The sequence below is a fragment of the Eurosta solidaginis genome, chromosome 5 (assembly GCF_040869045.1).
Source record: "Eurosta solidaginis isolate ZX-2024a chromosome 5, ASM4086904v1, whole genome shotgun sequence".
NCBI lineage: Eukaryota > Metazoa > Arthropoda > Insecta > Diptera > Tephritidae > Eurosta > Eurosta solidaginis.
This window is the reverse complement of record NC_090323.1, coordinates 221,359,999-221,386,222: the sequence shown is the minus strand read 5'-3', so window position 1 is coordinate 221,386,222 and position 26,224 is coordinate 221,359,999.

The following is a 26,224-nucleotide window of genomic DNA, read 5'->3' as shown; positions in this document are numbered from 1 at the left end:
AATAACTCCCATATTCAGTAATGCAAAAAATGGTCTTTATTTAGACTACTTTGGGAGTAGTACAATGGTGCTTCAATATCACGTACTTCGCAAAAGCGTGTTTTAATCCAACTGATTGCTGATTCGTCTGCTTGCGCTGCTTTTATACTATCGGTTTTCTTGTTCACCCATTTCTCCTAAGGTCTAGTCATTTCGCGAAAATGTGTTCAACTGTAACAATTGTATCTCATGCTTGGTTACCAGCTATATACATGTAGGTTTATTTGTACTTTATGCTTTTCTACTAGCCATATGCGTGTGTAAATGTGAGAATCAACTTCTGCTCTTAGCTAATGACTACATATGTGTAAGCGATATATTCTTCGTCGCTTTCTATGTATGTGTGTAAATGATGATTGACGTGTTCATGTACACAATTGTGGCTTGCTTTATGGTGTTTGTTGTTGTAATTACTTACTAACAGTATAGTCATGCTAATATTCGCCGCAATAATACCAATCTTTAAGCAGAAGTCATGTGAAATCTGCATAGAAAATATAGGTCTCCATAAATCTTTAGAAAAAAAATTGGAAAAAAACTTCGCCTAAATATTTTAAATGATCTATGGTATGCAATTATTATGACCTTTATTTTGTATACCCAGTTGTACTTGTACACAGGGTATTGTAACTTTGATTGGAGAGCGTTTGGTATAAAGGAATCGAGATAGATATAGACTTCCATATATCAAAACCATCAGTTTCGAAAAAAATTTCATTGAGCCATGTCCGTCCGTCTGTCTGTCCGTTAACACGATAATTTGAGTAAATACTTAGATATCTTCACTAAATTTGTTACGCGAGCTTATCTGGACCCAGAATAGGTTGGTGTTGAAAATGAGCGAAATCGGATGATAACCACGCCCACTTTTTATATATATAATATTTTGGAAAACAAAAAATCTGATTGTTTAGTAAATAATACACCTAGAATGTTGGAAATATTATTAATCATAGATTCAAAAACGTTAAACCTATCGTAACAAAATTCGGCAGAAAAGTTCCCTTTACTATAAGGAATACTTTGAAGAAAAATTAACGAAATCGGTTGAGGACCACGCCCACTTTTATACAAAAGATTTTTGAAAGGCTCGTACGAATAAAATAAGCTATATCTTTGCAAAAAAGAGTTTTATATCAATCGTATTTCATTTCCCAAGTGCTTTTATAATAATAATTAGGAAAAACCTCAAATAAAAAAAATGGGCATGGCACCCCCCTTTTATGACTAAGCAATTTTCTATGTTTCGGGAGCCATAGCTCGAAGAAAAATTAGTTCAGAATAGAACCATATGTATATGAGTTATTGCGCAGCTTTGTAACCTTGTTAAGCACGCAAAACAAACAATAGCAGCATTTCAAGTGTACAGCTGGGTATGTAATGTTCGATTTCACCCGAACTTAGACTTCCTTACTTGTTTTATACTATGATGTTTTTTTATACTCAGAGCAACAGCTCTGGTAACGGAGTAACCTTATGTTGCGCCCTAAGATTGTTTATTATGAGTAATTGGATTAGGCTAAATCATGCTTTTTAGGCTTTTCAGAAGGAATTTCGTTCTCCGATTAGCGGTGGATAAATTCAACACATCTTAGCGTTGTCGTCTGGTCAGACGAAATTTGACACTCCACATATTTTTGAACTTTTATTTAAATTTTGAAGAAAACTCGTCGAACACTGTGATTACCCAGAAATAAGTTTGAATTTTTTTGATAAATTTTGAAATGAACACGAACTATGAAGTCTTGTAGGCTTAAAAATATGTTCGTCTAGCCAGACGACAACGCTAAAATGTCACATAGTCAACTTTGGTATAAAACGAAGGATAAAATGATGGATTTCAGAATTATTATAAAGACCGCCACTAAACTTAAAAAGTTATTAAATCTTTTCATGTTCGGGTGGGTAGCAGTAAATTTATTCACGAAAATAAAGCCTTCTCGTCTGGCCAGACTCCAAAATCTATCGGAGGGTTACTATATAAAGTTATGGAAGGAAATTACAAAATGTTTCTCCTATCAAGAGATATCAGAGAAACAAAACAAAAAATGTCACCAAATGATCTTAAAGTAAAAGAAGGGTTAAAAAGGAAGAGACATACCCATTTATAAGTATTCCGAAATAATCAGGATGAAAATTTGTAAGGGGAGTAACTAAAAGAAAACTGACAAAAATGTTCGATTTGCCTTGGATTGCTCGACACACGTACTTATACATTTTATTCGAATAATGGGGACAAAAAACTAAGAAACAATTAATTCAAGTGTAAAAATGTCATCAAACAATCTATCAATCAAGCATCATCAATGAACTTAAACGTATTTATATATATCTATGTATGTAGTTGTTCCTGCTTGTTTGAAGTTGACATGGGCTTGATTTTTTGTATATCCTTTAATATAAGAAAAGCCGAAAGCAAAGTTAAATGTGAAATGCAAACTCTGAAAATTTAAAATTGAAGCGGCAGTAAAGTTTACTGCTAGGAAAAGCAAATTTAGTTTTCTTTGAAGTACCGTCATATTCGTATGAATGTAGTGAACAGATTTGTAAGTGCTTCGTGCCTAAACCTTTTATTATACTCAGTTGAGCAGAGCTCACAGAGTATATTAAGTTTGATTGGATAACGGTTGGTTGTACATATATAAAGGAATCGAGATAGATATAGACTTCCATATATCAAAATAATCAGGATCGAAAAAAAATTTAATTGAGCCATGTCCGTCCGTCCGTCCGTCCGTCCGTCCGTCCTTAACACGATAACTTGAGTAAATTTTGAGGTATCTTGATGAAATTTGGTGTGTAGGTTCCTGAGCACTCATCTCAGATCGCTATTTAAAATGAACGATATCGGACTATAACCACGCCCACTTTTTCGATATCGAAAATTTCGAAAAACCGAAAAAGTGCGATAACTCATTACAAAAGACAGATAAAGCGACGAAACTTGGTAGATGGGTTGACGTTGTGACGCAGAATAGAAAATTAGTAAAATTTTGGACAATGGGCGTGGCACCGCCCACTTTTAAAAGAAGGTAATTTAAAATTTTGCAAGCTGTAATTTGGCAGTCGTTGAAGATATCATGATGAAATTTGGCAGGAACGTTACTACTATTACTCTATATGTGCTAAATAAAAATTAGCAAAATTGGATTAAGAACACGCCCACTTTTTAAAAAAAAATTTTTTTTAATTCAAATTTTAACAAAAAATTTAATATCTTTACTGTATATAAGTAAATTAAGTCAAAATTCAACTCCAGTAATGATATGATGCAACAAAATACAAAAATAAAAGAAAATTTCAAAATGGGCGTGGCTCCACCCATTTTCATTTAGTTTGTCTAGAATACTTTTATTGCCATAAGTCGAACAAAAATTTACCAATCCTTCTCAAATTTGGTAGGAGCATAGATTCTATGACGGTAACTGTTCTCTGTGAAAATGGGCGAAATCTGTGGAAGCCACGCCCAGTTTTTATACACAGTCCACCGTCTGTCCTTCCGCTCGGCCATTAACACAATAACTTGAGCACAATCCGATATATCTTTACTAAACTTAGCCCACGTACTTACCTGAGCTCACTTTTTCTTGGTATAAAAAATGGGCGAAATCTGACCATAACCACGCCCACTTTATCGATATCGAAAATTACGAAAAATGAAAAAAATGCCATAATTCTATACCAAATACGAAAAAAGGGATGAAACATGGTAACTGGATTGGTTTGTTGACGCAAAATATAACTTTGGAAAAATCTTTGTAAAATGGGTGTGACACCTACCATATTAAGTAGAAGAAAATGAAAAAGTTCTACAAGGCGAAATCAACAGCCCTTGGAATCTTGGCAGGAATACTGTTAGTGATATTGCATATATAAATAAATTAGCAGTACCCGACAGATGATTTTCTGGATCACCTGGTCCACATTTTGGTGGATATCACGAGAACGCCTTCACATATACATCTAAGGGCCACTCGCTTTTAAAACCCTCATTAATACCTTTAATTTGATATCGATATCGTACAAAAACATACCAGAGTCACCCCTGTCCCACCCTAATGGCGATATCTCGAAAAGGTGTCCACCTATAGAACTAATGCCCCCTCTCTCTTAAAATGCTCAGTAACACCTTTCGTTTGATACCCATATCGTACAAACATTCTAGAGTAACCCCTGGCCCACCCTAATGGCGATATCTCGAAAAGGCGTCCACCTATAGACCTAATGTCCACTCCCTCTTAAAATGCTCAGTAATACCTTTCGTTTGATACCCATATCGTACAAACATTCTAGAGTCAACCCTGGCCCACCCTAATGGCGATATCTCGAAAAGGCGTCCACCTATAGACCTAATGTACACTCCCTCTTAAAATGCTCAGTAACACCTTTCGTTTGATACCCATATCATACAAACATTCTAGAGTCACCCCTGTCCCACTCTAATGGCGATATCTCGAAAAGGCGTCCACCTATAGACCTAATGCCCACTCCCTCTTAAAATGCTCAGTAACACCTTTCGTTTGATACCCATATCGTACAAACATTCTAGAGTCACCCTTGGTCCAGCTTTATGGCGATATCTCGAAAAGGCGTCCACCTATAGAACTAAGGATTACTCCCTTTTAAAATACTCATTACCACCTTTCATTTGATACCCATATCGTACAAACACATTCTAGAGTCACCCTGGCCCACCCTAATGGCGATATCTCGAAAAGGCGTCCACCTATAGACCTAATGCCCACTCCCTCTTAAAATGCTCAGTAACACCTTTCGTTTGATACCCATATCGTACAAACATTCTAGAGTCACCCTTGGTCCACCTTTATGGCGATATCTCGAAAAGGCGTTCACCTATAGAACTAAGGATTACTCCCTTTTAAAATACTCCTTACCACCTTTCATTTGATACCCATATCGTACAAACACATTCTAGAGTCACCCCTGGCCCACCCTAATGGCGATATCTCGAAAAGGCGTCCACCTATAGACCTAATGCCCACTCCCTCTTAAAATGCTCAGTAACACCTTTCGTTTGATACCCATATCGTACAAACATTCTAGAGTCACCCCTGGCCCACCCTAATGGCGATATCTCGAAAGGGCGTCCACCTATAGACCTAATGCCCACTCCCTCTTAAAATGCTCAGTAACACCTTTCGTTTGATGCACATATCGTACAAACACATTCTAGAGTCACCCCTGGCCCACCCTTATGACGATATCTCGAAAAGGCGTCCACCTATAGACCTCATGCCCACTCCCTCTTAAAATGCTCAGTAACACCTTTCGTTTGATACCCATACCGTACAAACATTCTAGAGTCACCCCTGGCCCACCCTAATGGCGATATCTCGAAAAGGCGTCCACCTATAGACCTAATGCCCACTCTCTCTTAAAATGCTCAGTAACACCTTTCATTTGATTCCCATATCGTACAAACACATTCTAGAGACACCCCTGGTCCACCTTTATGGCGATATCTCGAAACGGCGTCCACCTATGGAACTAAGGATCACTCCTTTTCAAAATACTCATTAACAGCTTTCATTTGATACCCATGTCGTACAAACACATTATAGAATCACCCCTGGTCCACCTTAATGGGGACATCTCGAAAAGGCGTCCACCGATAGACCTAAGGCCCACTCCCTCTTAAAATGCTCAGTAACACCTTTCATTTGATACCCATATCGTACAAACAAATTCTAGAGTCAGCCCTGGTCTACCTTTATGGCGATATCCCTAAATGGCGTTCATCCATAGAACTATGGCCTATTCTCTCTTAAAATACTCTTTAATACCTTTCATTTGATACACATGTTATACAACCACATTCCAGGGTTACCCCAGATTGATTTTCCTTATTTTGTCTCCATAGCTCTCAACTGAGTATGTTATGTTCGGTTACACCCGAACTTAGCCTTCCTTACTTGTTTTTGTGTTGTTTTTCTTAATCGCTTGTCCTTTGCAACTTGTCCTTTTGACTTCATCCTGTCACACATGTTGCTCCTTTAACTGTTTTTCGTTTTTCTCATGTTGCATCTAGCAATAAGATTTCTTATTACTATTTTTTTGTAGTTTAACAATTATCTTTTTCGTTTTTCACACATTACTTAGCTTGCAGCGAAATGTGTTTGCTTTTTGGAAAAAGACAAGTTGAACTTTTAGGAGCTCGCAGCTGATTGCTTTCCTACGAAATTTTATATTTATGTGATGCCGTTTTTATACTCAGTTGAGCAGAGCTCACAGAGTATATTAAGTTTGATTGGATAACGGTTGGTTGTACATATATAAAGGAATCGAGATAGATATAGACTTCCATATATCAAAATAATCAGGATCGAAAAAAAATTTGATTGAGCCATGTCCGTCCGTCCGTCCGTCCGTCCGTCCGTCCGTCCGTTAACACGATAACTTGAGTAAATTTTGAGGTATCTTGATGAAATTTGGTATGTAGGTTCCTGAGCACTCATCTCAGATCGCTATTAAAAATGAACGATATCGGACTATAACCACGCCTACTTTTTCGATATCGAAAATTTCGAAAAACCGAAAAAGTGCGATAATTCATTATAAAAGACAGATAAAGCGACGAAACTTGGTAGATGAGTTTAACTTATGACGCAGAATAGAAAATTAGTAAAATTTTGGACAATGGGCGTGGCACCGCCCACTTTTAAAAGAAGGTAATTTAAAATTTTGCAAGCTGTAATTTGGTAGTCGTTGAAGATATCATGATGAAATTTGGCAGGAACGTTACTCCTATTACTATATGTACGCTTAATAAAAATTAGCAAAATCGGAGAAGGACAACGCCCACTTTTAAAAAAAAAATTTTTTTTAAAGTAAAATTTTAACAAAAAATTTAATATCTTTACAGTATATAAGTAAATTATGTCAACATTCAACTCCAGTAATGATGTGGTGCAACAAAATACAAAAATAAAAGAAAATTTCAAAATGGGCGTGGCTCCGCCCTTTTTCATTTAATTTGTCTAGGATACTTTTAACGCCATAAGTCGAACAAAAATCAACCAATTCTTTTGAGTTTGTAGTTTGGTAGGGGCATAGATTTTATGACGTTAAATGTTTGCTGTGAAAATGGGCGGAATCGGTTGATGCCACGCCCAGTTTTTATACACAGTCGTCCGTCTGTCCTTCCGCATGGCCTTTAACACGATAACTTGAGCAAAAATCGACATATCTTTAATGAACTTAGTTCGCGTGCTTACTTGAACTCACTTTATCTTGGTATGAAAAATGAACGAAATCCGACTATGACCACGCCCACTTTTTCGATATCGAAAATTACGAAAAATTAAAAAAATGCCATAATTCTATACCAAATACGAAAAAAGGGATGAAACATGGTGAGGTAATTGGATTGTTTTATTGAAGTGAAATATAACTTTAGAAAAAACTTTATAAAATGGTTGTGACACCTATCATATTATGTAGAAGAAAATGAAAAAGTTCTGCAGGGCGAAATAAAAAACCTTTAAAATCTTGGTAGGTATTAGATATATAAATAAATCAGCGGTATCCCACAGATAATGTTCTGGGTCACCCTGGTCCACATTTTGGTCGATATCTGGAAAACGCCTTCACATATACAACTACCACCACTCTCTTTTAAAACCCTCATTAATACCTTTAATTTGATACCCATATCGTACAAACACATTCTAGAGTCACCCCTGGTCCACCTTTGTGGCGATATTTCGAAACGGCGTCCACCTATAGAACTAAGGCCCACTCCCTTTTAAAATACACATTAACACCTTTCGTTTGATGCCCATATTGTACAAACAAATTCTAGGGTCACCCCTGGTCCACCTTTATGGCGATATCTCGAAACGGCGTCCACCTATGGAACTAAGGATTACTCCCTTTTAAAATACTCATTAACACCTTTCTTTTGATACCCATATTGTACAAGCAAATTCTAGGGTCACCCCTGGTCCACCTTTATGGCGATATCTCGAAACGGCGTCCACCTATGGAACTAAGGATTACTCCCTTTTAAAATACTCATTAACACCTTTCATTTGATACCCATATCGTACAAACGCATTCTAGAGTCACCCCTGGTCCACCTTTATGGCGATATCTCGAAAAGGCGACCACCTATACAACAACCAGCACTCCCTTTTAAAACCATCATTAATACCTTTAATTTGATACTCATATCGTACAAGCAAATTCTAGGGTCACCCCTGGTCCACCTTTATGGCGATATCTCGAAACGGCGTCCACCTATGGAACTAAGGATTACTCCCTTTTAAAATACTCATTAACACCTTTCATTTGATACCCATATTGTACAAACAAATTCTAGGGTCACCCCCGGTCCACCTTTATGGCGATATCTCGAAACGGCGTCCACCTATGGAACTAAGGATTACTCCCTTTTAAAATACTCATTAACACCTTTCTTTTGATACTCATATTGTACAAACAAATTCTAGGGTCACCCCTGGTCCACCTTTATGGCGATATCTCGAAACGGCGTCCACCTATGGAACTAAGGATTACTCCCTTTTAAAATACTCATTAACACCTTTCATTTGATACCCATATTGTACAAACAAATTCTAGGGTCACCCCTGGTCCACCTTTATGGCGATATCTCGAAACGGCGTCCACCTATGGAACTAAAGATTACTCCCTTTTAAAATACTCATTAACACCTTTCATTTGATACCCATATCGTACAAACGCATTCTAGAGTCAACCCCGTTCCACCTTTATGGCTATATCCCTAAATGGCGTCCACCTATAGAACTATGGCCCACTCCCTCATAAAATACTCTTTAATGCCTTTCGTTTGATACCCATGCTATACAAACACATTCCAGGGTTTCCCTCGGTTCATTTTCCTACATGGTTATTTTCCCTTATGTTGTCACCATAGCTCTCAACTGAGTATGTAAAGTTCGGTTACACCCGAACTTAACCTTCCTTACTTGTTTAACATAAAGTGTACTTATGCCTTTAAGAATGTTAGTTCAAGGCTTTTGCAGAAGTTGGGATTGGAAATCTTTGAGATAACATTGACTACGGCCGCCATAGTACGAAGGTAATGTCCCGGATTACGAACGAAAAGCTCACAAATTCATATTCAGGGGCAAGTAGCACCAAGTATAAAATCAACTCAGAAAATTGGTTTCTTAACGAAGGCGTTTCTTAAACATCTTATTATATTATATTTTTTCTAATTGCTGTTTTTATGTACAAGTCCCTTTTTCGCTCTTATTTGGAATCCAAATCTATAAATAAAGTTTTGGTTGTAAATACTATTAGCGAGCTTTGGGCATTATTAGTCGTAGTGCATTGTTTAGCTATATTTTATTAAAATACTTTGTTAAAAATTAATGATTGTAAGCACACAAAGAAATATCTTTATACTATCGCACTATTGTGAATATTTGATTAGAGCTAACACTGCATTGCAGGCAGTTGCTAACATTCGCCAGATGGCAGAATGATATAATTTGGGGCAAGTATTATTTATATCCCACCAGTTAGTAGGAAAAATAAAATGAATCACCGCTTTTACATGGCTTACGGGTTGGTTATAAGGTTGAAATGGCCGGTAAGTGAGCACCTCATATAGACAGAAAGAGTTCATAGTCTTACCGTTGTCTTTAGTAAACGACCAAATTGAAAAACTCTATCAAACACCAAAACCCATTTTAGATGTTGTGCTATGTAAAATTGTTTCCTTAATTAATGCTTGGATCTAATAAAAAAGCTGGGGCTGCTGCAGTTTATGCTATATTATTCCTGTTTTTATACCGCTTTGGTTACGTTTTCTAATTTCATCTGAAAAGCACTACAGCGGTCTCGCAGCTTTTGTGATCTGTTTATTTTCGAATCAGCGCAGTATACCGCAGACCTTGCTCCTTCCATTACTTTTATAACCATCGGTGTGCACGTTTATATCCCCGTCTGTCATTGGGACACCCTTACGCCTACAATTTACCACTACTGTGGCGCTAAAAACTCCTTCAAAGCGAAGATTCGGAATAAGGTAGATTGTTCGTCAAATGATTGACGGCGTTGTACTACTATGGCTGTAATATTTGCGCTCAAGCTGACCGAAGGAATAGAGCCTCGTTGCATCGATAGCCTACATGACTTTGTAGTTTTTAAAGTACGTTCTTTTTTGAACAGCTCTCCACTAAATATGAATGCTGGCTGTAGATCAGGTACGTTCCGCTAACACGCCACATTAAGGTACAAGCCAGACCATCTCGGGAAGTATTGGAAGGGGTTTGCAATCGTTGTAAGTATCAAATGAGTGAGAGAGGGCGATAGACCCCACGTATGACCCTACATTTTTTAATGCATAACGTGCTGCCGACGCCTCTGCTAAGTTGAGCTGCCAGACAACTTACTGTCTTGAATGATTCTTACATACTTGGAAAAAAGTTTTTACTGCAGGGTCACACCTCTTAGGTTAGGCATGAACTAATTCGGGATCTTGCACCTCTAAGTAAATAGAACCAGTTCATTCGTGTTCTCGTTGGCGCTCAACCCAACATAAGATGCTCAGTTATATAGTCACCAAGCGCCCAATCTATCAAAGAGCTGATAATTAGAAGTCACTTTCCACTTTTGACAACTGCAACGTTATCTACGTACGCCGTATATTTGATGCATCCCACATCGAACTGCCTAAGTAGTGGGTCGATGACTAGAATATATGGCAGAGGAGACCATACGCCGTCCTCCGGCGTATCCCCTTCCAACAATTTTGTGGCGTGTAGAGTCTTAACGTTTTTTCCGTTTGGCTTATCTCCTTCTTTCACATCCGTGTTTGGAACCTCACCACATTCACGGTCTCTTGCTGACTTTCAGATTTCTTTGTTTTTGCTTTCGAGTGAGTTACTATTACTCTATTGGAGCCCATCTATCTTGCAGACCCGCTATCTTGGACCCGCTTGGCTTGTCTATGCAACTGGCCTGCTTCGATGCCCTAGGTCTGGCTACTTTATGCTTCTTGAAAGCAGGTTTGTCGCCTTTAACAGAATTTTGCTTTTAATTCTGTTGCCTGAAATTTCTTCCTAATCGTACCAGCTGCAGTGCCAAGGGTTTCATGCAGCCAACCTCTTGAAATGTTTTGGACCTACTTCTACCACCTCGCAGGCCCACTCCAAGCGATCACTTTCCAGACCTGTTTGGTCGAACACTGCTGTCCAGCATTGGAAAGTTTTAAGCGCTATACGGTATTGCGAGAGAGTTCTTTTACTCCCCCAACTATATACCCTTTTCCACTCTAATTCCTTGGTTGGAGTCGTATCCATGCTTTTCCCACACGGAGTTCGTTAACTCCCACTATGTTCAACGTGTTGTTTAAAGGGCTCTTGTCTTCCTTGGCGTGCGACTCCGTTCGCTCATCGTCCCTATTAAAATAACACCTTGAGTCGCTCATCTTGGTCATACTACCACCTGCTAGACAAGGCGGGCTCAGCGGCCCAATATTAAATATTTGGAAATGATTCGGCCACCATAGTAAGGCCCCTATACTGAGGTAAGACAATCAATACTTCTTAAGATGGCCCGAATCTATCCCCCTTGTTACAAGTCATTCTAAAGGCACGGTCTGTATAACACCCTGGATTCGAGTGGTTGGCAGTTCTTGGTCACTGACATTGCATCGCCCTCGCCTCCTATAAAGTAGAACAGCGTAAATATATGTGTCCCAAAGCGTCAAACTTTTGATGAGAAATGCGGCATTAAAAACACTGTAGTTATAATGCTGTAGTTTTTTAATTGCAAGTATGAATTTAATAGCTGGAAAAAAAATCTGAAAAATGTTATTCTTTCGTCATTATGAATGTATGGATATGCGCAACCGCGTAGATGTACATATATATTGTGACGAATATTAGTGACATTAATTGATACTCACATCACTAGTCTGATGCTAAGTAAATGAAGCCACAACAACAATAAAGCAGACAACCACTTGTATTTACATAAACGAATAGATCATTATGTCTACACATATGTACATACACGCAGCAGAAAGAGACGCACAAACACATGCATATATCTGAGATACTCCCAAAAGTAGGCAATCATTTGTGCAAGTATCACTCAGATATACACACGTATATGGGAAGCTATAACGTGCAGACAGTTACCAGCACAGACTTGGACATGATATCGGTTGCAATATCGACAGTAACATCAATGACGTCGCAAGTGTCATCTCAACTGGAAGAACAGAAGACATATATGTCATCTCAACCAGAATCCCAGGAGAACCGTATAACATCTCAACTAGAATCCCAGGAGAACCATATAACATCAAAGATGGAATCCCAAGGGACACGTATACCATCCAAGATGGAAGCACAGGAAATGCGTATTTCAGAAATGTCGGCACAGATTACATCTAAGATTGAAGCACAAGAGGCACGAATATACGAAATGTCGGCGCAAATTTCAGCACAGAAATCGCAGATCTCTGCTCAACTGGAAGAACCAGAAGGACGTATTTCCTCGAAGTTGGAGGTGCAAGATACAAAAATTTTACAACTCCAAGACAAAATTGATGCCGAGATTGAAACATTGAGAGGTCGTATGCAGGAGTCGCAACTAAATCGCCCAGCAGTTTCAGCAAGTAATCCAAAGGTGAAAACACCATCCTTTGACGGTTCTGTTCCTTTCCAGATGTTTAAGCTTCAGTTTGAGAAGACCGCAACAGTGAACAACTGGGATGCTGAAGATAAAGTTGCAGCTCTATTCATAGCATTGAAGGGGCCGGCAGCCGAAATCCTAAAGACGATTCCCGAAGGAGAGCGGAACAACTATGAAGCATTGATGGCTGCTGTAGAGCGAACACAGGAAACAAATCTATCAAATAGGATTGCAAAACCGCTACCAAAAATCTAACGAGACTTTGCAGGAATTTGCTTCAGACATTGAAAGATTGGCTCATCTTGCAAATGCGGACGCATCCGTGGAATACACCGAAAGGGTAAAAATCCAGAGTTTTATAAATGGCATACGGGACGTGGAAATGAAGCGAGCGACATATGCAAACCCAAAACCTACATTCGCAGCACCGGTATCACAGCCCTGATTCAGGAAACAGCTTCGCTTCTGTGTAAGCTAGTTTTCAAAGCACGCGGTGTGGAAGTAGAAAGGCCAGAGTGGGTAGAGGTAATATTGGAGGCGCTGAAAGGATCGCAAAAGCGGAGTGAAAGAGTTATCAAACTTCAAATGCGGAAAGCCGGTCACATTGCACGTCATTGCGATCTTGGTCCTCGTTGTTCCAACTTGGCTGGTCGTAAACGTAAAGCTGGAGGAGATAAGCAATAGCGGGTCAGATGTAAAGAACGAAAATTTGCCCCAGCTATTGAATGTCGTGTGATATGTATCCCGCAAATTGAAAGAAACTCGATCAGTCTTACCGTCAAAGGAAATGTGACTGACAAGGAGCGTGTACTGACTGTAGATACGGGCGCATCTCATTCCTTAATCCGATCTGATTTGGTCAAAGGGAGAGTAAAGCCATTACCTGGAGCAGGGTTGCGTACGGTCAGTGGCGAGTATAACCCAGTCCAGGGAGAAGTGATCTGTGAAGTCTTAATTGGGAAGGTCATTGTTCTACACAAATTCATTGTGGCGGAGATTGTTGACGAAGTCATATTGGGAGTGGACTCCTTAGTTGACCGTGACATCAGGATCGACATGTGAAGAAGAAATATGCGCTATAAGAACCAGGATATACCACTTAACTTTAGTTTGAAGAAAGGGTTCAGCAGTAATCGAGTACTGGTGGAAAAGACTCGACAAAGACCACAAAAGTCAAAAGTAAAGGTTGATGGATCGAATGGGCCAAATAAAAGAAATCGGGAAGTAGAAATGTTATTGTGAAAGTAGTTTAATAAAGACCATTTTTCATTATTGAATATTTGAGTTATTTATTCAACAGTTTAGTGGTTCGGACGTTAGCAGAAGGTTGCAAATAAGCAGAATTAAAATAAATTCGTTACAATATTTAAAATGGCTAAAAATATGTATATATATATAATTATGTAAATACATATTCATGTATGTTAATATATTTTATAAATCGCTTATCTCATGATCCACCTTACATCTTTCTTATATCTTTTGGATTTAAGTACTTTCGGCAAAGTTCGTTCAGCCAGTTGTAAATCTTTGTCAACTCAACTCACTGACTTAAGAATCTCCTTTAAATATTATTTGCTTTACTTTCGCCACTCAAATGATTGCCTTTTAAATGGGTTTTTCGCATGATTGGAATGTGTCATAGACACGAAGAGCCACGTTACACAATTTGTATGAAATAAAAAGGATGTGCATAATACTTATTTATTTGGGAATGAAAATGTTGGCAAATTTTCATAAGAAAGATCATCTCGGATTTTCACAACTTCTAAAGCTTATTAGACTTACATTTATAAACATGTTAAAATCAACTCCATTTTTAAACTTCCAATTCCTTACTAAGAATTATGTTTTCATGCGCTGGATAGTACAATAGGCTTGAAAAATAATTGAATGTGATTAGTAATAAACATCTTATTTATTATTTCTAATTGCTGTTTTTATGTGCAGGTTCCTTCTCTCTTATTTGGAAACCAAATATAAAATAAATAAAATTTTGGGGTGTAAAGATGGAGATTCGTGCTATTAGCGAGCTTTGGGCATTATTGGACGTAGTGCTTTTGTTTAGCTATATTTTATTAAAATAATTTTTTTAAAATAAACAATTGACAGCACACAAAGAAAATCATTTGTACTATGGCACTATTGTGAATACTAAATTAGAGCTAACACTGCATTACAGGCATTCGCCAGATGGCAACACAAGCGCACGTAAGTTTTTATTGATAGACTAGCCTTTACCCGCGGCCCCGTCCGCAAGGAGAAAATAAAATATATGTGCTATTCACGTTAGCCTGCTTATCAAGTTGTCTGTTTAAAAATTTTTTCTGTCAATGTATTTAATTTTTTAATACAGTAAAAAAAAGAACTAACTGAGCTGATGGGCACGCTTACATGAATAGTACAATACACTTTTTTCGAATTAAAAAAAATACATTTTGTTTCTAAGTTAAATTAATTGATATGACAGGGGTGAAAGAATTACTACTCATAGAACAAAGGAGTGAAACTACAATTAGCTAAAACCAAAAAGAAGTTTTTAAATGAAAGCAGTGTTGCTTTTTCGGGTATTTAGTTGGTTAAAATATTACAAAAATTTTAATTATAGTTGTAATAGTTCGTTACAGGATTCATTTAAAAATAGAACGAAAAAGCTGTGATATATTAAAGATAAAACATACCGAATTTTAATTACGAATAATTTGCCTTAATCCACGGCCATGTGTGCTGAATTACCGGTTTCGAAGAGACCTAAAATTATCCCGGAAGTGTCCCTAAATGACACCAAATAGTCACGAAATGATGCCGACGGGATCCTGGACAAATCTCGAAAACTATCCAGAAATGATGCCGGAAGGGTCCCAAAATAATCCCGAAGTAGTCACGAAAAGTCCCGAAATGACCCTGACGGGATCCCGGACGGATCCCGAAAACCATCCAGATTTGATTCCTGAACGGTCCGCAAATGATCCCGATATAGTCCGAAAAAGTCCCGAAAAAACTCTGACGGGATCCCGGACAAATCCCGAAAATCACCCAGAAATTATCCCGGAGGAGTCCCAAAATGATTCCGAAATAGTAGTCACGAAAAAGGCCCGAAATGACCCTGACGGGATCCCGAAAACCATCCAGAAATGACTCTGGAGGGATCCCCAAATGATCCCGGAAAAGTCCACAAACCATCCAGAATTGATCTCTGAAGGTTCCGCAAATGATCCCGAAATAGTCCCGAAAGTCACGAAAAACTCAGACCCATCCCGAAAATCATGAAGAAATAATCCTGGAAGGGTCCCAAAATTACCCCGAAATAACTCCGACGGGATCCCGGACAGATCCCGAAAATCATCCAGAACTGAGCTCTGAAACGTCCGCAAAAAATCCAGAAATAGTCCGGAAAAAGTCCCGAAAAAACTCCGTCGGGATCCCGAACAGATCCCAAAATCACCCAGAAATTATGCCGGAGGGGTCCCAAAATGATTCCGAAATAGTCTCGAAAAAGTCCCGATCATAGAGAAATTAACCCGGAAGGGTCCCAAAATGATCCCGAAATAGTCCCGAAAAGGCGCGAAATAACCCTGACGGGATCGCGGACAGATCCCGAAAACCACCCAGAAATGATGCCGGTAGGTACCCCAAATGGTCCCGATATGACCCCGTCGGGATCCCGAACGGATCCCTAAAACTATCCAGAAATGATGCCGAAAGGGTCCCCAAATGATCCTGTATTAGTCGAGAAAAAGTTCCGAAATGACTCCGACGGGATCCCGGACGGATCCCGAAAACCATCTAGAATTGATACCGAAAGGTACCCCAAATGATGCCGAAATAGTCCCGAAATGACATCGACGGGATCACGGACGGATCCCGAAAACCATCTAGAAACGATGCCGGAAGAGACCCCAAATGATCCCGCAAAGGTCCCAAAATGACCCCGACAGGATCCCGGACGGATCCCGAAAACCATCCAGAAATGATGCCGGAAGACACCCTAAATGATCCCGCTAAAGTCCTAAAATTACCCCGACAGGATCCCGGACGGATCCCGAAAACCATCCAGAAATGATGCCGGGAGAGACCCCAAATGTTCCCGCAAAATTCCCAAAATGACCCCGACAGAATCCCGGACGGATCCCGTAAACCATCCAGAAATGATGCCGGAAGAGAACCCAAATGATCCCGCAAAAGGCCCAAAATGACCCCGACAGGATCCCGGGCGGATCCCGTAAACCATCCAGAAATGATGCCGGAAGAGACCCCAAATGATCCCGCAAAAGTCCCAAAATGACCCCGACAGGATCCCGGACGGATCCCGAAAACCATCCAGAAATGATGCCGGCAAGTACCCCAAATTATCCCGAAATAGTCCCGAAATGACCCTAACGGGATCGCGGACGGATCCCGAAAACCATCCAGAAATGATGCCGGAAGAGACCCCAAATGATCCCGCAAAAGTCCCAAAATGACCCCGACAGGATCCCGGACGGATCCCGAAAACCATCCAGAAATGATGCCGGAATGGACCCCAAATGGTCCCGAAATGACACCGACGGGATCCCGGACGGATACCGAAAACCATCCAGAAATGATGCAGGCAGGTACCCCAAATTATCCCGAAATAGTCCCGAAATGTCCCTGAACGGATCGCGGACGGATCTCGAAAACCATGCAGAAATGATGCCGGAAGATACCCCTAATGATCCCGAAATAGCCCCGAAATGGTCCCGACGGGATCCCGGACGGATCCCTAAAACCATCCAGGAATGATTACGGAAAGGACCCAAACTGACCCCGAAAAAGTCCCGTAATGATCCCGGAAACCATCAAGAATTTATCTCTCGAAGGTACGCAAATGATCCCGAAAGTACCCCGACGGGATCCCGAACGGATCCGGAAAACCATCCAGAAATGATGCCGGAAGGGTCCCCAAATGATCGCGAAATAGTCCCGAAATGATTCCGGAATAGTCCCGAAAAGGTCCCAAAATAACCCCGACGGGATCCCGGACGGATCCCGAAAACTATACAGAAATGATCCCGGAAGGGTCCCAAAATGATCCCGAAATATTCCCGAAAAAGTCCCGAAATTACCCCGGCGTAAACCCGGACCGATCCCGAAAACCATCCAGAAATGATCCCGGAGGGTCTCGATATGACCCTTACGGGATTACAAATAAGGTGAAGCTAATTATAAAACCATGTTAATAAGGCAGCAGGCGCATTGGAGCGAATAAAAAGTTACATAGAAACGTACAGGTAAAGCTAATAAAAGCGTGCTAATAAAAACAATTGATGGAGGGCGGATGGCGGGAGTAGAGGAGAGGACAACTGATCGTTCCTCCAAAATTGTCTAGATCTCGTTCTGTATGTACCAGATACCAAAAACTATTGATTTAGGAGAAAATTTATATTGAGTTATAACAATTTATAGATTTTACACCAGAGGGGTGATAAAGGGGGGGAGGGCGGGCGGAGGGTGTCACTGCTTACTTTGTAAGCCCTCGACTTATTTGACCCCTTGAGTCTGTGATATTGGTGAAGGCCAGTATACGTAAAGTTATAATGTGTAAAAATTATTGAAAAATAATTTCTCGAAGGGGTCGTGGGACCCCCCACCCCTCTTTCCATGTTCGAAAAAAATTTCGATAGTAGACTACTGTCTGTGTCCCAAATTTCATCAAAATCCGTGTAGCCATTCTGGCGTGATTCAGTCGCAAAGACGAAAAAATATAATAATTAAATTATAACTGTTCCTAGGGGGCGGGGACCACGCCTCTTTTCAAAATATATAGTTAGTAGATCCTTCTAGACTATTGGCTATATGTGTGCAAAATTTCATCCAAATCGGTCCAGCCGTTCTTGCGTGATTGAGTCACAAAGACAAACGTTTGGACAAACATCCAAACATCCAAACATCCAAACATCCAAACATCCAAGCATCTTCACATCCAAACTTTGCCATTTATAATATACTAGCCTTTACCCGCGGCTCCGTCCGCAAGGATAAATTTAAATATCTATATGGGCTATTCACATATCAAGTTATCTGTTTAAAATTTTGTTTTCTGTCTAATGCATTTTATTTTTGTAATTGAGTAAAAAAAAGAACTAAATGAGCTGATAACCTGATAGAATCCCAAATGATCCCGAAATTATCCAGAAAAAGCTACGAAATGGCCCCCACGTTATCGTGGACGGATCCCGAAAACCATCCAGAAATGCCCCGGAAGGGTCTCCAAAATTTACCGGAATAGTCCCAAAAAACACCGAAATGACAACGACACGATTCTAGACGTATCCAGAGAACCACACAGAAATGATCCCTGAAGGTGTTCCAAAATTATCCCGAAATAGTCCCGAAAAATTTCCGAAATGACTCTGACGGACTCCCGGATGGATCTCAAAAACCATCCAGAAAATATCCAGGAAGGGTTCCCAAATTATCCCCACATAGTCCAGAAAAAGTTCCGAAATGACCCCGAGGTGATCCACGACGGATCGCGAAAACCATACAGAAATGATTCCGGAAGGGTCCCAAAATGAGCCCGAAACAGTCCGGAAAAGACCCCGAAGGGATCCCGCACGGATCCAGAAATGATCCTGGAAGGGTCCCATAACCATCCCGAAAAAGTAACAAAAAATCTCGAAATGACTCCTACGGCAACCCGGAAGGATCCAGAAATGGCCTCGGAAGGGTCCCCAAATGATCCCGAAATAATACAGAAAAGGTCATGAAATGACCCTTAAAGGGTCCCCAAATGATCCCGAAATAGTCCCGAAATTAACCTGATGGGTTCCCGTACAGATCCCGAAATACATCCAGAAGTGATGCCGGAAGGGTCCCCAAATGATCCCGTATTAACGGATCCCTAAATGACCCTGACGGGATCCCGGACAGATCCCAAAATCCATCCAGGAATGATCTTGGAAGGGTGCCAAAATGATCCCGAAATTGTACCGGAAAAGTCCAGAAATTACCCTCCGACGGGATCACGGACGAATCCTGAAAACCATCCTTAAATGATCCCGAAAACGTCCCGAAATTACTCTGACGGGATCCCGTACGGATCCCGGAAACCATCCAGAAAAGATGCCAAAAGGCTCCCCAAATGATCCCGTATTAGCCCCAAAGAAGTCCCGAAATGACCCCGACGAGGTCCCGAGCCGATACCGAAAACCATCTGGAAATGATGCCGGATGGTATCCCAAATGATCTCGAAATAGTCCCGAAATGACCCAGACGGGATCCCGAAAACTATCCAGAAATTGTGCCGAAAATGTCATCAAATGATGCCCTTAGAGTCCCGAAATGATCCCGACGAGATCCCGAACGGATCCCAAAAACCAACCAGAAATGATGCCGAAAGGGTCCCCAAATGATCCCGTATTAGTCGAAAAAAAGTCCTGAAGTGACCCGGACGGGATCCCGGACGGATCCCGAAAACCATCCAGAAGTGATGTCGAAAGGGTCTCCAAATGATCCCGTATTAGGCGCGAAAAGTCCCCATCCAGAAACGATGCCGGAAGGTACCCTGAATGATCCCAAAAAGCCCAGGAATAACCCCGACGGGATCCCAGACGGATACCGAAAACCATCCAGATATGATGCCGGAAAGGCCCTCAAATGATCCCCTAATAGTCCCAAAATCACCCTAACAGGGTCCCGGACGGATCCCGAAAACCATCCGGAAATGATGCCAAAATGGCCCAAATGATCCCGTATTAGTTGAGAAAAAGTCCAGAATTGACCCCGACGGGATACCGGACAGATCCCGAAAACTATCCAGAAATCATGCCAGTGGGCACCCCAAAATGATCCCGATATAGTCCCGAAATGACCCCGTCGGGATCCAGGACGAATCCCGAAAACTATCCAGAAATGATGCCGGATGGGACACCAAATATTCCCGAAAAAGTCCCGAAAGTACCCCGACAGGATCCCCGACGGATCCCGGAAACCATCCAGAAATGATGCCAAAAGGGTCCCAAATGATCCCGTATTAGTTGAGAATAAGTCCAGAATTGACCACGACGGGATACCGGACGGATTCCGAAAACTATACAGAAATGATGCCGGATGAGACACCAAGTGATCCCGAAAAAGTCCCGAAATTACCCCGGCGGGATCCCCGACGGATCCCGAAAACCATCCAGAAATGATGCCAAAAGGTTCCCAAATGATCCCGTATTAGGTGAGAAAAAGTCCAAATTTAACCCCGACGGGATACCGGACGGATCCCGAAAACCATCCAGAAATGATGCCGAAAGGGTCCACAATTGATCGCGAAATAGTCCCGAAATGATCCCGGAATAGTCCCGAAAATGTTCCAAAATAACCCCGACGGGATCCCGGACGGATACAGGGAACCATCCAGAAATGATGCCGGTAGGTACCCCAAATGATCCCGAAATAGCCCGAAATTACCCAGACGGGATCCTAGACGGATCTCAAAAACCATCCAGAAATGATGCCGTAAGATACCCCAAATTATCCCAAAATAGCCCCGAAATGGCCCCGACGGGATCCCACACGAATTCCGAAAACCATCCAGAAATGGTGCCGGAAGGGACCCCAAATGATCCCGAAAAAGTCCCGAAATTACCCCGACGGGATCCTAGACGGATCTCAAAAACCATCCAGAAATGATGCCGTAAGATACCCCAAATGATCCCAAAATAGCCCCGAAATGGCCCCGACGGGATCCCGGATGGATGACGAAAACCATCCAGAAATGATGCCGGGAGAGACCCAAAATGACCCCGAAAAAGTCCCATAATGATCCCGGAAACCATCAAGAATTTATCTCTCAAAGGTACGCAAATGATCCCGAAAATACCTAGACGGGATGCCGGACGGATCCCGAAACCTATCCAGATATGATGCCGGAAGGGTCCCCAAATGATCGTGAAATTGTCCCGAAATGATCGCGGAATAGACCCGAAAATGTCCCAAAAACAACCCCGACGGGATCCCGAACGGATCCCGAAAACTATACAGAAATGATCCGGTAATGGTCCCAAAATGATCCTGAAATAGTCCCGAAAAAGTCCCGAAATTACCCCGGCGGGATGCCGGACGGATCCTGAAAACCATACAGAAACGATCTCGGAAGGGTCTCGATATGACCCTAACGGGATTACAAATAAGGTGAAGCTAATTATAAAACCATGTTAATAAGGCAGCAGGCGCGTTGGAGCGAATGAAAATTTACAAAGAAACATACAGGTAAAGCTAATAAAAGCGTACTAATAAAAACAATTGATGGAGGGCGGATGGCGGGAGGAGATGGAGAGCACCACCGATCGTTTTTCCAAAATTGTTTAGATCTCGATCTCTATGAGCCAGATACCAAAAATTATTGATTTAGGAGAAAATGTATATTGAGTTATAACAATTTATAGATTTTACACCAGAGGGTGAGAGAAAGGGGGAGGGGGACGTAGGGTGTCACTGCTCATTTTGTAAGCCCTCGACTTATTTGACCAATTGAGTTTGTAATATTGGTGAACGTCAATATAGGTAAAGTTATAATAAGTAAAACTTATTAAAAAGTATTTGTTCGAAGGGGTCGTGGGTCCCCTACCCCCCTTTCCATGTTCGAAAAAAATTTCGCTAGTAGACTATTGTCTGTGTCCCAAATTTCATCAAAATCCGTGTAGCCGTTCTGGCGTGATTCAGTCACAAAGACGAAAAAATACAATAATTAAATTATAAATGTTCCTAGGGGGCGGGAGCTTCCACCATTTTCAAAAAAATATAGCTGGTAGATCCTTCTAGACTATTGGCTATATGTGTGCAAAATTTCATCCAAATCGGTCCAGTCGTTCTTGCGTGATTGAGTCACAAAGACAAAGGTTTGGACAAATATACAAACATACAAACATCCAAACTTTCCCATTTATAATATACTAGCCTTTACCCGCGGCCCCATCCGCAAGGAAAATTTTAAATATATGGGCTATTCGCGTTAGCCTGCTTATTATCTTTTTAAAATTTTGTTTTCTGTCTAATGCATTTTATTTTTGTAATTGAGTAAAAAAAAAGAACTAAATGAGCTGATAACCTGATAGGATCCCAAATGATCCCGAAATTATCCAGAAAAAGCTACGAAATGACGCCAACGCTATCGCGGACGGATCCCGAAAACCATCCAGAAATGCCCCGAAAGGGTCTCCAAAAGTTCCCCGAATAGTCCCAAAAAACCCGAAATGAGAGCGACACGATTCTAGACGTATCCAGAGAACTACACAGAAATGATCCCTGAAGGTGTTCCAAAATGATCCCGAAAAGGTTCCGAAATGACCCTGACGGGCTCCCGGGCGGATCTCAAAAACCATCCAGAAAATATCCAGGAAGGGTCCCTAAATTATCCCGACTAACTCCAGAAAAAGTTCCGAAATGGCTCCGAGGGGATCCACGATGGATCGCGAAAACCATACAGAAATGATTCCGGAAGGATTCCAAAATGATCCCGAGGTAGTCCGGAATTGACCCAGATGGGATCCTGCACAGATCCAGAAATGATCCCGGAAGGCTGCAAAAACTATCCCGGAAAAGTAACAAAAAATACCGAAATGGCTCCTACGGCATCCCGGACGGATCCAGAAATGATCTCGGAAGGGTCCCCAAATGATCCCAAAAGGGTCCCAAAATGATCCCGAAATAATACAGAAAAAGTCACGAAACGACCCCTAGAGGATCCCCAAATGATCCCGTATTAGCCCCCGAAAAGGTCCCGAAATAACACCGACGGGATCCCGGACAAATCCCGAAAACCATCCAAAAGTCCCGCATTGATTCCGACGGGATCCCGAACGGATACCGAAAATCATCCAGAAGTGATGCCGGAAAGGTCCTCAAATGATCACCTAACAGTCCCGAAATGACCCTTAAGGGGTCATGGACGGATCCCATAAACCATCCAGAAATGATCCCGATATAGTCCTGAAGAAGTCCCGAAATGACCCTGACGGGATCTCGAACGCACCCCTAAATGACCCTGACGGGATCCCGGACAGATCCCGAAATCCATCCAGAAATGATCTTGGGAGGGACCCCAAATGATCCCGAAAAAGTCCCGCAATGATTCCGAGGGGATCCTGATCGGATACCGAAAACCATCCAGAAGTGATGCCGGAAAGGTCCTCAAATGATCACCTAATAGCAAAATGACCCTGACGGCATCCCGGACTGATCCCAAAATCCATCCAGAAATGATCTTGGGAAGGTCCCAAAATTATCCCGAAATAGTCTCGGAAAAGTTCAGAAATTACCCTGACGGGTTCCCGGACGAATCCTGAAAGACATCTCTAAATTATCCCGAAAAAGTCCCGAAATGACCCTGACTGGACCCCGAAAGGATCCCGAAAACTATCCAGAAATGATGCCGGAAATGTCCTCAAATGATCACCTAATAGTTCCGAAAAGACCCTGACGGGATCCCGAACGGATCCCGACAACTATCTAGAAATGATGCCGAAAGGGCCCGCAAATGATCCCGTATTAGTCGAGAAAAAGTCCCGAAATGAACCCGACGGGATGCCGGACGAATCCCAAAAACCATCCAGAAATGATGCCGGAAGGGACACCAAATGATCCCGAAAAAGTCCCGCAATAATTCCGACGGGATCCTGAGCGGATACCGAAAACCATCCAGAAGTGATGCCGAAAAGGTCCTCAAATGATCACCTAATAGTCCCAAAATGACCCTGACGGCATCCCGGACAGATCCCGAAATCCATCCAGAAATGATCTTGGGAGGGTCCCAAAATTATCCCGAAATAGTCTGGGAAAAGTCCAGAAATTACCCTGACGGATCCCGGACGAATCCTGAAAACCAATCTTAAATGATGCCGAAAGTCCCGAAATGACCCTGATGGGACCCGGAAAGGATCCCGAAAACTAACCAGAAATGATGCCGGAAAGGTCCTCAAATGATCTCCCAATAGTTCCGAAAAGACCCTGACGGGATCCCGAACGGATCCCGACAACTATCCAGAAATGATACCGAAAGGGCCCGAAAATGATCCCGTATTAGTCGAGAAAAAGTCCCGAAATGACCCCGAAGGGTTGCCGGACGAATCCCAAAAACCATCCAGAAATGATATCGGAAGGGACCCCAATGATCCCGAAAAAGTCCCGCTATTATTCCGACGGGAATCTGAACGGATACCGAAAACCATCCAGAAGTGATGCCGGAACGGTCCTCAAATGCTCAACTAATAGTCCCAAAATGACCCTGAGGGCATCCCGGACAAATCCCGAAATCCATCCAGAAATGATCTTGGGAAGGTCCCAAAATGATCCCGAAATAGTCTCGGAAAAGTCCAGAAATTACCCTGACGGGTTCCCGGACGAATCCTGAAAGCCATCCTTAAATGATACCGAAAAAGCCCCGAAATGACCCTGACGGGATCCCGAAAGGATTCCAAAAACAATCCAGAAATGATGCCGGAAAGGTCCTCAAATGATCCCCTAATAGTTCCGAAATGACCGTGACGGGATCCCGAACGGATCCCGACAACTATCCAGAAATTATGCCGGAAGGGTCCGCAAATGATCCCGTATTAGTCGAGAAAAAGTCCCGAAAAGACCCCGACGGGATCCCGGACGAATTCCAAAAAGCATCCAGAAATGATGCCGGAAGGTATCCCAAATGATCCCGAAATAATCCCGAAATGACCTCGTCGGCATCCCGGACGGATACCGAAAATTATCCAGAAATGATGCCGGAAAGGTCCACAAATGATCCCCTAATAGTCCCGAATTACCCTGATGGGATCCCGGACGGATCCCGAAAACCATCCAGAAATGATGCCGGAAGAGCCCCCAAATGATCCCGAAATAAAACAGAAAAAGTCACGAAACGACCCCTAGAGGATCCCCAAATGATCCCGTATTAGCTCCGAAAAAGTCCCAAAATGACCCTGACGGGCTCCCGAAAGGATTCCGAAAACAATACAGAAATGATGCCGGAAAGGTCCTCAAATGATCCCCTAATAGTCCCGAAATGACCTCGTCGGCATCCCGGACGGATCCCGAAAATTATCCAGAAATGATGCCGGAAAGGTTCCCAAATGATCCCCTAATAGTCCCGAAATTACCCTAATGGGATCCCGGACGGATCCCGAAAACCATCCAGAAATGATGCCGAAAGGGTTCCCAAATGATCTCGTATTAGTCGCGAAAAGTCCCGAAATGACCCCGACGGGATCACGGACGGATCCCGAAAACCATCCAGAAATGATGCCGAAAGGGTTCCCAAATGATCCAGTATTAGTCGCGAAAAAGTCCCGAAATGACCCCGACGGATCCCGGACGGATCCCGAAAACCATCCGGAAATGATGCCGGATGAGGCCCAAAATGATCCCGAAAAAGTTCCCAAATTACCCCGACGAGATCCCGGACGGATCCCGAAAACCATCCAGATATGATGCCGGACGAGCCCCAAATGATCCCGAAAAAGTCCCCAAATGACCCCGACGATATCCCGGGCGGATCCCGAAAATCATCCAGAAATGATGCCGGAAGAGC